Source organism: Meleagris gallopavo, chromosome 1 (assembly GCF_905368555.1).
Source record: "Meleagris gallopavo chromosome 1, MGAL_WU_HG_1.1, whole genome shotgun sequence".
Classification (NCBI taxonomy): domain Eukaryota; kingdom Metazoa; phylum Chordata; class Aves; order Galliformes; family Phasianidae; genus Meleagris; species Meleagris gallopavo.
The window spans coordinates 126838634-126856119 of NC_139404.1; positions in this window are offsets into that span (position 1 = coordinate 126838634).

The window sequence follows — 17486 nt, forward strand, 5'->3', positions numbered from 1 at the left end:
TGCACTGGAACAGGTTGCCCAAAGAGGCTGTGGATGCCCCATCCCTGGAGGCATTGAAGGGCAGGTTGGATGTGGCTCTGGGCAGCCTGGTCTGGTGGTTGTAGACCCTGCACATCACAGGGGGGTTGAAACTAGATGATCATTGTGGTACTTTTCAACCCAGGCCATTCTATGAATCTGTGATGATTCTATGATTCTGTGGAAGGGATACCCATGCTTAAACAGGGTCACCAAAAAAAAGGTTGTCCAGACAGGTTTTAAGTATCTCCACAACTGGAGACTCTACAGACTCTGTGGAAAACCTATTGCAAAGTGTTCACCAGAGAAGTTACTTCTTAGGCTGTATATACATTTTGAAAAAAAAAGATCCAAATTTTCTCCACCAGGCTAATGTAAGGAATGGCTTGCTTATTTACAAATCAGAGTACACAGAGCCATGCTATAGAAACACAATTTACCCTGGATGGCAATATCACAACAATATTTCGACCTGCTTTTCAGTACTGTCAAGAAAATACACTCAGTTACACTCTTTTTGCTGCCCGTTTACTGATCCAATTACTAATTTTTAGATATTCATCCCTTTCTTCTGTGGCTAGCTCTAGCTGTTAATGAAAAAATTGCTGGAATATTGACAATTATTGATCTGGCCAAAGGCTAACATGATCTTTTCATAGATATCTGTAATGTAGTACTGAAGAACTCTAAATGTCAGTCTTCTGCAAAATAAAGACAATTATATCCTGCAAGATATATACTCTTGTCCATTTGTTTTAATGGGAGATGTGAAAGAATAATAGCAAAGCATATGATTTTCATCTAAGTTCACAGAATCACAGAATCACAGAATTGTAGGGGTTGGAAGGGACCTCTAGAGATCATCGAGACCAACCCCCCTGCCAAAGCAGGTTCCCTACACCAGGTCGCACAGGTAGGCGTCCAGGCGAGACTTGAATATCTCCAGAGAAGGAGACTCCACAACCTCCCTGGGCAGCCTGTTCCAGTGCTCCGTCACCCTCACCGTGAAGAAGTTCTTACGCACATTCGTGCGAAACTTCCTGTGCTGCAGCTTATGTCCGTTTCCCCTCGTCCTGTCTCCACGTACCACTGAAAAGAGACTGGCCTCACCGCTATGGCCACCACACCTCAGATATTTATAAACCTGGATCAGGTCCCCTCTCAGTCTTCTTTTCTCAAGGCTAAACAGACCCAGTTCACTTAGCCTTTCTTCATAGGGGAGATGCTCCAGTTCTTATATTGTTTGTGCGATACATTTCTCTCATTATTTTTTTTTTTCTGGTGAAGCATGGGGCAGCTCACTGCCTCACCAGCTGCAGAGCCAGGGCTGCTTGAAGGAAGACCTTCACCCCACTCTCCTCCCAGACCAACCTCAGCCTCGTTTTATGTTTTTATTTCCCTTTGTGTCTCAAAGCATTCATAATACTTCTTACTCCTGGGGCTATCTACATGTTCTCTTTGCTTGGAAACCACTGTTGAACGGCTTCACAGGATTTAGGAAAACTTGTCTTTATTACTCTTCCATCACCTTTCTTATATTGGAATGTCTTAAGCACTGCAAGTAGTTCTTTTAAACTTTCATTCTTGTTATCTTTAATGTGTTTCTTAGGCTGTTCTCTATTCTTACAAATAATAAACTTGTTTTTTTTGTTTTCCTATTCTTTCATCTTTATCCTTCAATGTTACTTTCAGCATCACAACTCAGTAACATCTTTCCAATGCAATGTAACTGAAAAAGTAATCACAGCCAGAGTCCAGGAAAAAGGCTTTGCCTACAGATACAGTGTAAAAATCATAACAAGGCTGTACTCCTGAAAATACCACAAGAGCATAAATCAGGCCTACTCCCTTCATCAATGCCATCCTGATGCTGCTGTTGAATAAGGAGGAGTTGCAAGGCCCTCCCCATCTTTTCTGCTGGGAAACAAGAAGGACGATGTAGCCTCACACAATTAACACTGTAGAAAGATCAAAGACTAAAGTAGGTGGCAGACCCACTGCAAGAGCCAAAATGAGGCTCTTGTCTTTCCAAAATCTTAACTGTCAAAATTACAGTTCACAAATTACATTTTAGATACAATTTTCCTTTTAAGAAAGCCATGGTTTTTGTGTACTGGTTATCATTACTGGAAAACGGTCATACGTCCAGCATAAGATCTTGTAATATACTTCATTAATTCCTTGGACAGGGCTCATATTTTCAAATGCCCAGAATGCTTATTTGACTCTTTGGAACTCGTGAATCTGTACCCCCATTTCCTAGAATTTCTCCGGGTTAAATATGAATTCTTAAGATTATACTCTGCTGATAAGTTTCAGAATCCTAAGGACATTCTAGTTAATTGTCTAAAAAGTATTTGAAAATGTTGATTAGTTTATTCTGGATTACTGGCCATTTAATATGTCTTAGATAACTTGGATCAAATAAACAAACTTGCTGAAAGCCAAGCAGATAACTGCCCATTTGAATGGCCATGGAAATATTTCTGGTTGAGATCAAGATTAGTGACTGCCACTGACTCCCTTGAAGGAGTACCATATTCATTTTTCATCTGTACTCTTTCCTTGTCATCTTAGTGTGACCCCTGCCATTTCTCCACACCCAGGCACAGATCACACTTCAACATTCTGTAGGTACAACTACTGAAGTGTCTGCAGATCAGAAGTCTTATGGAAAGGTGCAGAAAACATCTGTGTGCTGTGAAGCAAGTCAGAGTTAGAACTCCCTCTTTTAATGAGCACCAAATTAAAGCAATACAATCTTTAAAGCAATTGTATATCTTATAGGTGTTTTATACCACTCCAGGAAAAATATAAAATAAGTGTTTGCTGAAGCTTCAGTATGCTCAGAATTCAGCTTTAGATAAAAAAAAAAAAAATGCAGTTTGAAAAAGTGAGCTGCTGGTGCTCAAACCAGAATCGCTCAATATGACTACCGAGACCATATCCTTTTCTGGAGGAAGCTATGGATTCAAGTTATAACACAGAACAAAGAGATTCCCAGATATTATATTTCTCAGACATTGCCATCCTGTTTCTCATTCTTCCTGCTCTTCCTCCATAAACTAGAAGAAAACCAGAGAAGATGTGACTCTTCTCTGCTTTCCATGGGAAGCCATATATGCCTTGCACTGCTGCAGAGGTACAGGGAATAGACTTGCTCTTCATGTAGCAGAAATGTCCTTCACGTTGTCATCTGAAAAGTTCTAATTTCTACCAATCCAAGGTATTTTATCATTGATCACATCCCTCTCTTGGAAACAACATTTTTAATATTAGATATATAATATGTTCAAAGTTTGCTATGTATCATAAATTCAGCTTTGTAAAGTTGTGCATTGACACCAGTATGGAATTGGTGATCTCTTCAATAATCTGAGAAGACCCAAAGATCCAGGCGTTATCCTGACCATGTCCTCAGGTCCTCTTGCTTCTCTTACTTTGTCCACCAATGTTTTAAAAGCAGGGAAACACTTACATCTCAATGTCCCATATGCTGGAGAAGGAGGGAGAGGGAGGGGAAGCATTTATTTAGCTCCCTTTATTCCCATGAGAACAACTAATCACGTGGGAGTAGAACAACAAGTTCTGCTAGGCACACAGAATCTGCTTATGAGACATCTCTGCATACTCTTGAGGTTTCATTAGCTTTAAGTGGATTTTTTCCACTCCTCCAGATCATTGTTATTTCAAAACCAAATTTATTCAAACTAGGGAAAGGCACATCTCTTCAAGTATGCCAACTTCAAGCTCCAGCACAAAATGTACTGTACATATTTTTTTATTAGTTCAGTGATTAAAATGTGCATCAGTTATAAGGATTTACAGTAAAATCTTTCTTTCCATGCTGTAGGCAATGCTAATAATTAGTGTGATTTCTGTCATACTTCTAAGATACTGCTGAACCTGAAATTGTTGTGGATAAAGAATTTTTTCTATACTAGCTATATTGCAGAAATAACCGGTTCTGTGTTTATTATGGGATCATCTAGGGAGAGAGAAACACAATAGCTACCCCCAATGGCAACTACATTAACTGCTGTTTTTATAAAGAAAATTGCTGTTGTCTTATGAGGGGCCAAACAATCAAGGTCAAGCTTTAACACTTCAGACAGGATTAACAATTATTTTTTCATGAAGATAAATTAATTTCTTAACTGGTTTCAAAGTAAGCAGCCCTTCCCTTTCGCAATTCAAAACTGTCTTGCAATTTATCTTTAAATGCACAGCAATGTTATTGTTTGTTATGTTGTTCTTTCTTCTCCAAATAGTGCACTTCACCAGTGTAAAGAACCTTGGCAAGGCAGCTATTCTTCTACTTTACGATTTCTTATGTTCGATATTTCTACTTCATTGCGGTCACAAAAGAAGCTTTCAGGCTATGAATCCTAAGAGGTACTGCTGTATCACATTCTGCATTTGCAACAAAAACCAGACTGATGCTCAATACGAGCTGCCTCCATATCTGTAGAATATAATGTTAGCTTTTATACAGACAAACAAAGAAGGGTTTAAAAACTTTTTTACCCAGTATCTTATTTCAGAATTTTAGTGGACATTTGCTTCACTGGAAAGTTACAAAATTAAATGAATGCTTAGCACATATTCTGAGATTATGATCTCAGAAAAAGTAGCAAAATCTCAATTCACATTTAGACACTTACTGGGAATTTGGGAGAAAATCCTACAAAAATTAATAATTGAAGTGAAAGAATTCCCACATTTTTTCTTTATGATACCTGAACTTGGATTTCTACAGTGTATAGCTGTGTCTTCTAGTAGCGTTTCCCACTGATATAGAGGAAAATTGATCAGTGGTGTGCAGCATGCTTATAGACTTGCAGAGTAGATATAACAACGCATCACAAAACTCAGTAGGTAACTGCTTTCAGTTGCTTTCTTCCCTGAATAGTTCTCTTGCATGATTTTCCATTTATTCACTCACTCAAAATGAGTGTGATGTCCCTTCCATACACATTAGAAGAGTTGATCCTTCTCTCAAGCAGCAAAGATTTAAAGGATTTAAAAATATAGAGTAGTTATAAGGGGATCAGTGATGAAAAGTAGAGAGGAACTCTGCTCTGTCCACAGGAGCCATCTGTATCCGTTAGGGCAAGCTTCTGTCCTCAGCACAGGTTTGAAACTTGGGAAATGTTTTGACCCAAAACACACTGATCTCTGTCATTGTACCACTTTTCAACAACAGTAGAGGGAAAATAAACCCTAAAAAAGTCACAATTTGTTTTTCCCATTTCAGAGTTTTAGAAGAAACTCAGCCAGACTGCCAAGAAAACCAAACAACAAAGACTGAATGAGCACAAGTCATGCCAACACATTCCTCTCTTTTTTCACCTGGATGGACCTAGAGGGGCAACAATGCCACTGCTAAAATTATGTGCTTTCTTTTCCAACTTGTGCCAGGTCTCCATCACTGCTTATGGAAACAAGACACCCTCAAGAATCATAGAATCATAGAACCACAAGGTTGGAAAGGACCTACAAGATCATCTAGTCCAACTGTCCTCCCATTACCACTGCTACCACAAGCCTCTAAACCATATCTTGTAGATCCTCATCCAGACGCCTCTTGAACACTGCCAGGGATGGCGATTCCACCACCTCTCTAGGCAGGCCAATCCAGTGCCTGACCACTCGCTGAGAGAAAAAGTTTTTCCTTATATCTCACCTAAACCTCCCCTGGCACAACTTGCGGCCATTTCCTTGGGTCCTGTTTGTTGCCTGGGAGAAGAGGCCAAACCCTTCCTCATCACAACCTCCCTTCAGGAAGTTGTAGAGTGCAACGAGGTCTCCCCGAGCCCCCTCTTCACCTGACTAAACAAAGGATATTTCACTCAAGTCTGTCTATCTCACAGCAGATCTCTCTACACCCAACCTACCATTTTTGTTCAAGGGCTGTCACTGCTCTTCAGTGTAACAATTAAAGGAGCAGCACAGCTAAAAATTCACCAGGTGGAAAAGTGAAGACGGGAGTTAATTGCTTCTTAGCAAAGATGTTTATAGCAAAAACTCTGAAGATTGTATTATCCAACCATGTGTAAGAGCCTTTCAGATCAAATTTCTCAATTGAAGTTATGCTAAAACTCGATCTGCTGATTGCAGTTTGCTTAAAGGACTGTTAAAGGTCACTGAGAGGTGTCAACTTAGCTATTTCTGGAATGCACGCTTTAAAACACACATCCAGCATCAGGCAAAATCATAGCTGAAAGACACCAAACATGACAAGTTTTCACCATCAATTCCTGTTGAGAATCTTAGAGATAATAGGGTTTCAATTTGCCCATGCACTGCAAGACACTGTTGCACAGAATGATCTGTGTAAAGGCAGGCTTCTCACTGAGAATCATCACCAGTGCTAGCAGAAACCTGGCCAAGGGTGTCTGCTCCTCAGTGTCCTCGTGAGTAAAAGAAGCAACTTGATTCTGTAGATCACATGTGCGCTCTTCATGTGTACAGGAGGTTTTCGGCAGTGTTCATCATTTAGAAAGAAAAACGGTAAGAAACTCTGCTAAGTCCGACAAGGCCTGCAATTCAGAGCAGTCAGGGGTTATCCTTTCCCTGACTTGGCAAGCACAGTTTGGCTTCAGGCTCTGTCAGACTCTCGGTACTGCAACTAATGGGAAAAAAATGAAAGCAACTTTTTGAAGGGGAGGTGGCTGAGTTTTCATTTTTGCTTTTACATATATAGGCTGATATCTTTCCAGTAAAGTTGCCAGTGCCTGCACAGCAAAATAGCTACAACTTTCAGAGGAACAGAAGAGACTCTGAGCTCACCCCACAAAGGTTTTCTAGAAAAGGCATGGTAGTTCTAAGTCCTTGTATTGCTCTTTCCTTACTACAGTACTCACACAAGTACTGAGTTTAGAGAATTATTCTGATTAACAAATGGCCCATTCTTTCACTTGCTCAAGTTAAGGGCAGGATTATCACTGACTCCAACTGAGACAGGAGTCCTCTGACTCATCAATCTTAAACATCAGATTATACATGCAGCTGTAGCATACTGATTGTGTCTAGCCTATCTGCTGACTCAGGGGACAGAGCATCCAGATGAGCAATGCATATTCCATTGGTATGCTCTGGAGTTAGCTCTTTTTCTGCTTTTAATTCCTTGCCCAACTCAAGGTTCATGCTAGAAATCAAAGGCATATTGTTTCATTTTTCTGCAAGCCCTAAAGGTTCTAGGGACTTGGACTGTGCCCTTTTCACTGACACCTGCCCAGCAGATTCAGGGAGTTGCCACTGCAGTACTAAGCCAGTGTGCTGAGCCTGGGCTGGGGAATTGCAGGATTTGGGGCACATTGCATCTGCCCACACTGGCTAAGGCCAATTACATTCTCTCGCATTATGGCACTCTATGGGCATGCCTGGGCTTTACAGGTGGGTTCCATACTTTGAGGAGCTGACAATTACAGTGGGCTTTGCATAGCAGGATCACAACAGACAGTAGCAAAGCTGGAAAAGGAGTTTAGAGGCACAGAAGATAATGAGATGGGCTTGATGAGTCCATAGTCATAAGTGTTTGGAAGAGCTTGCAGGCAAACCTGTGTGAGAGTTGTTTTGATTTTTTTTCAACAGATAAGAGAGGCTGATTTTCCTATGCTCCTCATTCAGGAGTACATTAACTTCTCCTTGGTAAAAACTGTAGATGGTTCATTCGTAGCCACTTAATTCATTCACTTACAAAGGCAATTAATTCACAGATACCACCATATCCTTCAGGCTACTTTCTAGCATGAAACTGCCACCCTTACCAAAGTGGTCCAATAAGCAAAAACATCTCTCTGAACTGTTTTACTTTTAAGGTGGGGATGGGGATATCAGCAAAGACCTGAGTCAGCCCCACACTCCACCCACTGGCTGCTCAGTCAGCCTCGTTTCATTACTTTGCATGTGTGCCTGCTTGCTGCAGGACACAGCACCTCGCTCTGTCTAGCCAGAGAGCACTCACAACAAATTACTCACAGGCAGCAGCTCCTGGCAAAGTCACCTTCCTGCTGCAGATCTCTCAGGTGGGGAATGCTGTACAACAGCTGCAGCTTGTGAGGGAACTCTCCACAGCCTCTCATTCCACCTCCTCCAAGGAACCTGTGGGTATCTACAGGGCAAGGATCCTACTCAGACATAAACTGCACAGTGGCTCAACCATGAACCATGCCCTGGTTTGTTGAAGGATAAGAAAGGCCATTATGGCCTTGTGGTTTGATTTTGTACATATCACAGAGGGGGCAAAAAAGTAACTTTTCTCTAAGCTCTTCCTACAGTATAAGAGGGAGGCTCATGTAGATGGCTGTAGACAGACTCCTTCTGTACCTGGTTCATTCAGTCTCCTCTGATCATAATGAGAGCCCAGTGAGATTAGCCCCACAAAGATAATAACCTTTGCAAAGATTTCTTAAGCAACCTTTGATGCCAATTTCTAAGCTCAGGAACTCATTGAACTGAACATTCATTTCAGAACGGCATCTGTTCCTGGATTAAAAGCACTACAGATAGAATCATCTGATGTCTGTCTCATCCAGTTGCCCTCACTTCCCTTTCTAGTCTCTGGAGGTTAATAGGATATGCAAAATATTCTGGAAAAATGGTACCCTGAAGTGTCTATATTTCTTCCCTTGCACCAAAAGGAGCTTATGGGTTCAGGTGAGTACAAGGATGAGTACCACTTCTCTCTTTTCATTTTCGTTCTGATATTTATTCTTTTGCTTTTTTTTCTCCTTTTTTTTTTTTTTTGGTAGGAGATTTTTCCTGACAGACAGAGAATTACCAACGAGATAAATTCTTGCTTCCAATAAATGAAAACAGAGAAGCTTCTACCCTGTGTATCTGTGCAGAAAAGTTCATAAACATGAATATCATGTCCTAGAGATTCATAAATGTATAAGCAAGTTAAAAATGTCTAATTTATTTAAAAAAATAAGTTTCATGATTTTCAGACCTTCCTAATGTTTGAGATATTAAGGTTGACACAACTCTGTAAAGAAAAGATTCCGGCACAAAATGGAAGGCACTTTTTATAATTTTAATGAGGAATTATTAAAAAATAAAAATAAAAAAATTATCTGAAACCTTTGTCAAAATTTTATAATCAAGATGAACAATTCAGGAGAAATATGTTCACATTTGAGATGTCTGTTTACAACACTGCATTGTCTTCAGATTAAGCCTGCAAGGCTGATAGGACAGTAGGAGTAGCAAGGCACTTCTATCATCAGACCTGATGGAGGGAAATAAGAAATACAAGGCTTCGTTAACATTTCTAGGAGTAACTCCAACTTTGATGTCTTAACATCAACTGGAAGACAAGCAATTAAGTTTGGGCTGAGCCTTAGAGAACCTATTGTCTAGGCTGCTCTTTCATCTGTCATCCTGTTTTCAGTCCCACTATATCTGGAGTTCTCAGTTTTCTCTTTCTCTTAACACTAATCCTTACCCTAACACTAAAATAGGCCTAACTGGAGGCTAAAGTTTAAGTGAAGTCACAAATCCAATCCCTAGACCAAGAAGATCTTCCAGACAAGTGTTTGTTTTTTTTATTTCCAGACTGTTTTTTCATGCTGCAGCTACACTCTAGCTTCTTGCTAGGCTGGAGCTGTAGGCTTTCTCTTTTTCTGAATCTGAACACTAAGAGCCCTACCTGAAGGCTTAGGCTGGGTCACAAAGTTGTAACCCAGATAAAAAAACCTATTGTAGGCAAGTTCTCTTCTAGCCAACCATTCCTATTGATAAACTCTTTCCAGTGTCCACTTCACCTGGAGTTTCGGGTGTCTTTCTCTTAACCTAAACACTAACCATAACCAAAATCCTAAAACAATCAGGTAGACTGGCCTCTTTCAAACCTATACTCCCTCCTATTCCACTCCCTGTCTCATTTTCACTCTACCATTTCTGTGCAGAAAGGTTGTATTACTTCTGTAAAAGTAGTCACTTTTCTGTGAAAGTAAACTGAATTATGTCCAGGCTCAACTTCATATTTCATTCCCTTCATGACAGTCAATTATTTTCTATCTATTGTTGGTCCTCCTCCTGGTACATAGACCCCGAAGAAAACACCCAGCTTTAGTAGATCTCCTTGTGTGTCTCCTTCATGGTTTCTTGTGTGAGTTCAGCCTCCAAGGTTTAAGCTCCAGCTGAGTAGGGCCAATACCAGAAGATCTCTATATCAGATGCCCAGAAAATTAGAGTGCCTGAGCCCAGACTTTAAGGCAATGGGCCTCTCACCAAGCAGCTAGGCTGAACAGCTGACCCAAATTGGTTAGGAGGGTATTCCACAGCATGCAATGACATATTCAACTGTAAAACAGATGGGTAGGTGGTTTGTAGAAGGCAGCCATTGCTTGGAGATTGGCCAAGAATTAATTTGCTTCTGGGAGACATTGAGTGACTGCATTTGAATCACTTATTTGCTTTTTCTTTTTTCTTTTTTTTTCTTTTTTTTCACTTACCAAGCTGTCTTTATCTCAACCTATAAATTTTCTGACTTTTGCTCCTCAGATTCTATCACCGATTCAATTGTGGAGACAAGTGAATAAGCAGCTATGAAGTGCTTGGCTGCCTAGTGGGGTTAAACCAACACTAATTGGCATCCCTTTGAGGCAGCTAAAAACAGAGTTGATGTATGGTCCCCACCTCCAGTGATACTTTTAGTCCTCTAAAAGCCATCAGAAATTGTCAAAAAGTAAAAAAAATTCTGGTTTGCATCTGTTCACATACTGCTGTTAAATGCAGGAATGTGATCTCAGATTTGAGTAACGAAGTCTACAACACAAAATGTGGATGTCTGCAGAACATGAATTCAGAGATGTACAAATAGTGTGCACTGTCTGCTGCTCACTGGCAAATTCGAGCGTACAAAATTGAAGAAATACTTCTAAAATATTCCAGTTATATCACATGGATCACTGTCTACATTACATGAATTAACACAAGAGCAGAGAAACTCCGGCATGATTGGATCCAAGGAAAATTTGTACCCTAGTTAAAGGCTTACGTATTATAGCTAGACTATGACAATGGCATAATACCAATGGAGGCTGCCAGGGAAGAAAATGTCAGTAGTAGATAGGTAGATAGATAAATGGTTAGAAGGATAAAAAGAATACCATTAGGTAGGGTGCAGAATAGAAACGTCTGACAGGTATGCTACAAATCCACAGAAAATACTGCTCTCTGAGATGGAAGGACTGCCCAGAGATGTGGCTGATGCCCTGCCCCTGGAGACTTTCAATGCCAGGCTGGACCAGGCTCTGAGCAACTCAGTCTAGCTGGGTGTGTCCCTGATCATGCAGGGGAGTTGGAGTAGAAGATGGCCTTTGAGGGTCTCTTCCAAATCTAAGGACTCTATGATTCTATGACTGGAACAGCGGGCCCTGCTCCAGCAATGAGAAATTTGGAGAAAAGGAAGGTAATCAGCGCACCATTCCTTCCCCGTGCCATTTTGAGAACAACTTGTAGGCACTCCAAAGTTCATCCTCCATATAAAGCAGAGTGAGGAACGCCACACATGGCATGGGGGTATCCTAAATTACATGAAGATGTAAAGTATGCAGTCTTGGCTTGCTCCTAGCCCTCGTTACTCTGTGCTTTGAGTCCCTCTAGTGGATAAGTGCCGGCATGGTCTTGGTGAAGGAGGATTCTTCTCTTGGCTTCACCGTAGACTTCATGGGGAAACCAAGCAAATCTCTTTGCCTGTCTTCCCTGTTTACAGCTACAAATTGTTCAGTAGTGAAGCTCTCCACTGCACCCTGCTTTGATCCTTTTGCTGAAATGCAGGATCCAGAAATGCATCATTTAGGCCAGGCATTTATGGCAGATGATGGGGCCCTGGCTAGGGGCATAACTGGCCAAGCAGACCTTGAGAAATGTACAGAATTGAGAGCTACCTGTAGAGTGCCTGCAGGCAAGCTGGCGACCAGACCCCATGGGGATCACAGAGTGGCAGGCAGTTTAGGAAGCTTGGGAACAGTATTGAAGATCATCGGAGAGGAGCAGAGGCTATAAAAGGAATAGTGTGTTCAAGGCATAAAATAAATGGAACATTAAGGTCAGGGGTTTGCTTCTTCCACCTCTGCTTCCAGACTGAGCACCACATGATAAGGACAGGTTTGCATTTACTGAGAGCTGAACAGAGATGCCTTACTCATTGTCATCTTGATCCCCTATATCTAAACTTCATAATTTACATGGCACCTTAGCTGTCACCGCAAACGACCATATAAAATTTTCCAGTCTTTTGGTTTGGTTTTTGTTTGTTTGTTTCCCCTTGATAATGGCTGATGCTACTGTAGCAGATGGACACAGCAACAGCAACATCTAGTGGCAATTAAGAGAGCTGCACCCCCATCAGAGTGGACTTAACATCAATTGATTCAAACAAATAACGGACAGCAAGCAGCATGGAGATCCCTGATAGGTAATCTGATGCTCCACAACTTCATGCTGCCTCATAGCTGCTGTTTCCTGGGGTCTAAGAACTATCACTCATTTAGAAGCATCGCTGTACTCCTGGCAGTCATTAGGCTAGACTGTGAAGTTCTCTTTTTCCCAAGTTAATCTGCCTTCAAAGGGGAAGACGACTCTATTTTTCATAACATTTTCCCCCAGACCTCCCTTGTATCTTAGCTTCTCCATGGACCTGGCCCCTGCCTTATCTTGAATTGATCACTTAATGCCAAAATCACTGTTCCTATCACAACAAAAGCCAGGTGGGTCTTGTGTTCCTCCAAGTCCACTTCCTCATCCAACAGACTCTCTCTTTTTGCAAAAGGCACATTTGCTACAGTTGAAATGGCACATAACCCAAGGCCAATATGTGCTTCTGTGCAGCTCCTGGATAGAGAGAAACTATCTTTGTAAACAAGTTTCCTTCTGAATTCTGGCACTTGTGGGATACTCACATCCAGAAATTCAGTGCTTAACTCCTAAGGAGGATTTGGAAAGAGTGTATTTTTTCCTCTAATAACAAATTGCATTGTTGTCCCTGCAAGTGTCCAGGTATTTAGGACTACTGCTCCAATGTGCTTTACAAACTATAGCAAAGAAAGAATAAATATTTCATTTGCTAGGACTTTTTTTACTTCCCAATTCAGGTGCCATTGTCTGTTCCCCTTAGGACAGAATTACAAGTTCAAAAGTGACCAGTAACAAGGAGTTAGAATTCACTACATCAGTCTCCAGGGAACATGAGCTCAACAGAGCTCAGTACAGTTATCAGTTTTATACCACAGGAAAGGAAAGAGCAGAAATTAAGAATTGTCTTTGTCAGGTACTGTGTTAAAATTGGAGAGAATGAAACAATGACCCGAAGCAAAACCAGTGTACAGAGCAGTAAGAATAAGCTCTCTATGCTACATTCCTTTTCTAGGCAATTCCTTCTGGAATAGGTATTAATTTATCTTTCCCATACTCAGATGCACAATCCAAACGTGCTCAGATATCAGTGATTCTCCTAACAATGTACCAGCCTACAGAAACATTCACCACCTTAAGTAAAAGCTAAGTTGGCAGCTTACCATATCTTCCTCCCCAGAACAGAATCAGTTTTCCAGTTCTCCCAACTCAAACCTTCCTGAAGCCATCTGTCCCAAGGAGCTCGCTGTACTCTGCTGCTTTTCACTCCTTTCCTTCTGTCTGCACCAACACAAAAACAGCCATTTCATTCCTCTTCATCTTCATATTCCTAGACGTGTTCTTCCCCTGTCCCCTTGATTCATTCCTTTTCATGCCTTTGGACCTTTCCCTAAATACAGTGTTACCCTTGAGCCTCACATTAAGTTTTCCACATTAATTCCCCCAAGTCAACTAAAGAATGCTGTGTTATTTTCAAATACCATATTACCTGCAGGGAACAGAATGAACAGGCTGGATATGCAGAACACCAAACAATCCCATGGTGTTTCCTCTCTCTTGTCAAACCCCTGTTTATTTTATTACAGAGATCTGGATTAACCTCTTCACACATCCTCCCGTGGACCCCATAGAGTGCCATTATTTGGCACTGTCCTATTCAAAGCCTTTTTGCTAGCATTTGTGTACCTCACTGTGATTTCTTATATTTTTGTTTCTTGCCTTTGTCTTTCAGACTGAATAGACCAGCTATCTAAAATCCAAGTATCCTTACATTCCAGGTTCATACATATACTTAACACTCAAAATATCCTAATATATACAATTCAGAAACAGCATATACTTCCTGTCATAACATCATGAGGTCTCCTGAATTACCAGAATGCTAGATCTGAACATAATGAAACTACAGCAAACCCCAAAGTATAGAAATGCTTTGAGCTCCACATCCTCAGCAACATACCCTGGCATCCGTGCAGCTTGCATTTACAAGACATGTCCTCTCTAAAGGAAAATGCTGGGCAATAGGTTTCAAGAACACAACTACATTAATAATAGACATCATCTCATACCGTCCCCATTCCAAGTATAATGCATGCTAATAGTTTCTATTTAGGACCTTCGGTCTGCATAGACACTAAACATAATCCTGCAAAGCTCATTCATTTGCCCAGATCTGGGCCCATTCACACTGAACCCTCTGCAACTATTTCCTTTCCTCAGACCTATTCCAAGGACAGTTCCACAGGAAAAGAAATCACTAAAACTTCTTATAAAGTCCCTGTTTTCTACCAGATGGAAGATATCCACACACCTCATGTTTGAGGGCTTGGTATTGCTACCTGGAATAAAAGAAGCTTTCTAAGTTACCTGAATTTGGCATGAATTCAGATTCATGGATAAGTTTAATATTTCTGTAGGAGTTACTTGCTCTGAGGATTTCCTGAATTTTCAGGTTGTTCTCCTCTTATCCCTGTGCTGTATCCTCAGGGCTGCCAAGCCTGCATTCAGGACAAATGGAGGCTGCAGCTTTCCAAATGCCAGGTTAGGGGAGTGGAACACGACACAGAGGTGTGCAGAACACCAAACCTCTTGTAAAGCGTGGCTTTCACTTCAGTGTGACTGTATGATCAAACCACAGATTTAATTACACTGAATACACTAATGTACACAGATACATTACACTAAATACATTCATTTTGCACAACAATAGGTGCAACTTTTGTATCAGAGTTGTTCTTCAGAGGCACGGGTAGCTGCAGAATTTTTTTAAAAGAGAAACACTGTGATCACATGCTTTTAAAACTAATCAATTTGCTCTATAATAACAAATGAGCTTCTCTAACAAACTGGCTTACACAATGTTTTGCTTATTATATATGCTTATAGCTGGGGAACCAGCTGTTTCCACCAGCTGGTATTTCCTGTCTTCTCAAGAACATTGTTTTATCAATTGTTCTTTTAAAACACCCACTAGAGAACGAATGCTATGGCTTTCTCAGCCACAATGCTGTTATGGTATGCTTTATGGCACATGATCTTCCCATTTACATGTTATCACAGAGGATATTTCATCCTTAATGGATCAGCCTCTTTTTCTTGGAAATAATAAAATCTGCATATCAGCATGTGACATGAAAGAGATAACATTCTAGTCAGCATCTTCCCTTTTGTACAAAGTTTGACATTCATAGGCCTTTAACACATAGCAATAATTCACCTCGGTGCTCTCCTAAAACCTGTACCATTTTCATATTGCTGTATGGAAGCTTTTACCACATCACTGATAATCACTGAGAGATTGTTCCAAACATGGATGATTTACAATAAGGTGTTTTTGAAGGGTGAAATTAGAGTGCATAAACATACATTATCTGTACACACGTGCTTCTAGCAGCATGAGCAGTCCAGGACACCTGGTGGACAGACCCAGCCGTGCTTCCCAAAGACCCTTGGCTACCAGCAAATCCTTTACAAACCAGGGGCATCTGTCTTCAATCAACTTAATGCTTTCAGGGTCTTCGTTATGATGTGGAATAATAGGCAGCAAGAGACATCCTATCAAGCTTTTTTCACACTGTGGTTTCTCAAAACGTACTGATACCAACCGATGGTATCTGCCATCGAGATGAGCAGGAGCCCTGCCTAGATTGGCTGCTCGTCACAAAAGCAACCTCCTCATGAGCAAAGGAAGCAACTTGGTCCTTCTGAGCATGCGTTCCTCATGTGGAAAGAGGGTTGTCTCCACAGTCTGTCAGTTAGTAAAAGGAGAAAAAAATAAAAGGAAGTGGCTCTGGTGAGACCAAAGGTATAGCTTTGGTCAAGGCAGGTCTTAAGCTGGGCCGCCCTTCTCTGGCATTGATTCATTCAATATGAATAAGGCAACTCTCTATTCTTGATTCTGGAAGGAAAGAGTAGATGAACAAAGGACAAAAGCACACAGAAGAGAAGAGAGACTCGGAAGGAAGAGGAAGTTGAACAAATCATAGTGGAAAGGACAGGGGTCAGAAACAGAGTAGGAAAATCAAAACTGAGTAGATATAGCACAAAGGAAACAGCAAGTCTTATAATTACATTACTTTGTAGTTTTAAAGATCCACATCTCTAAAGATGAATGTAGATTTTCATTTAACAACTTCAAGATACTGCCATTGTCGTTATCAATACTCATTCTCATATGCATTCAAAGTAACAATAAGTCAACCCTGTTCTGTAAAGACCCAGCATGCTTAAACCTTGATAGAGCTAAAAAGTACTTTAGAAGCAGGTGTGCATCTTGCCTATTTATGTTGCCTTCAAGCTTCTAAGCAGTAAGTTCCTGATATGTAGAACTTGTTGTGAATAAGCTCATTACAGAAGTACTCAGTCTACAGAATTTGTTTTGAGAAATTGAAACAGCCTGCCCTTGCTTCTTTTTTCCCCCTCAGGTGAAAGGCAGGATTACCATTGACATTAGCCGTGAGGAATTCTAACTCATCAAAGTTGTAGGATGCACCATTTTACATGCAGCAGCACATCAACCATGATTGTCCTATCTACTGATGCTGGTAACAGTGCGGCCATGTGAGCAAAAGGGAACATGTGAGCAGGGACTTTATTGGGGATAAAACATATGAAAGAAAGCATATGCAGGACTTTCTGACTCTCCAGCGTATATCACTGGCCATTTTTGCTGTGCTCCTCATTCAAGAATATTAACATTAACGTCTCCTTGGTAAAAACTGTAGATGGTTCTTTCGTAGCCACTTAATTCATTCACTTACAAAGGCAATTAATTCACAGATACCACCATATCCTTCAGGTTGCTTTCTAGCATGAAACTGCCACCCTTACCAAAGTGGTCCAATAAGCAAAAACATCTCTCTGAACTGTTTTACTTTTAAGGTGGGGATGGGGATATCAGCAAAGACCTGAATCAGCCCCACACTCCACCCACTGGCTGCTCAGTCAGCCTCGTTTCACTACTTTGCATGTGTGCCTGCTTGCTGCAGGACACAGCACCTCGCTCTGTCTAGCCAGAGAGCACTCACAACAAATTACTCACAGGCAGCAGCTCCTGGCAAAGTCACCTTCCTGCTGCAGATCTCTCAGGTGGGGAATGCAGC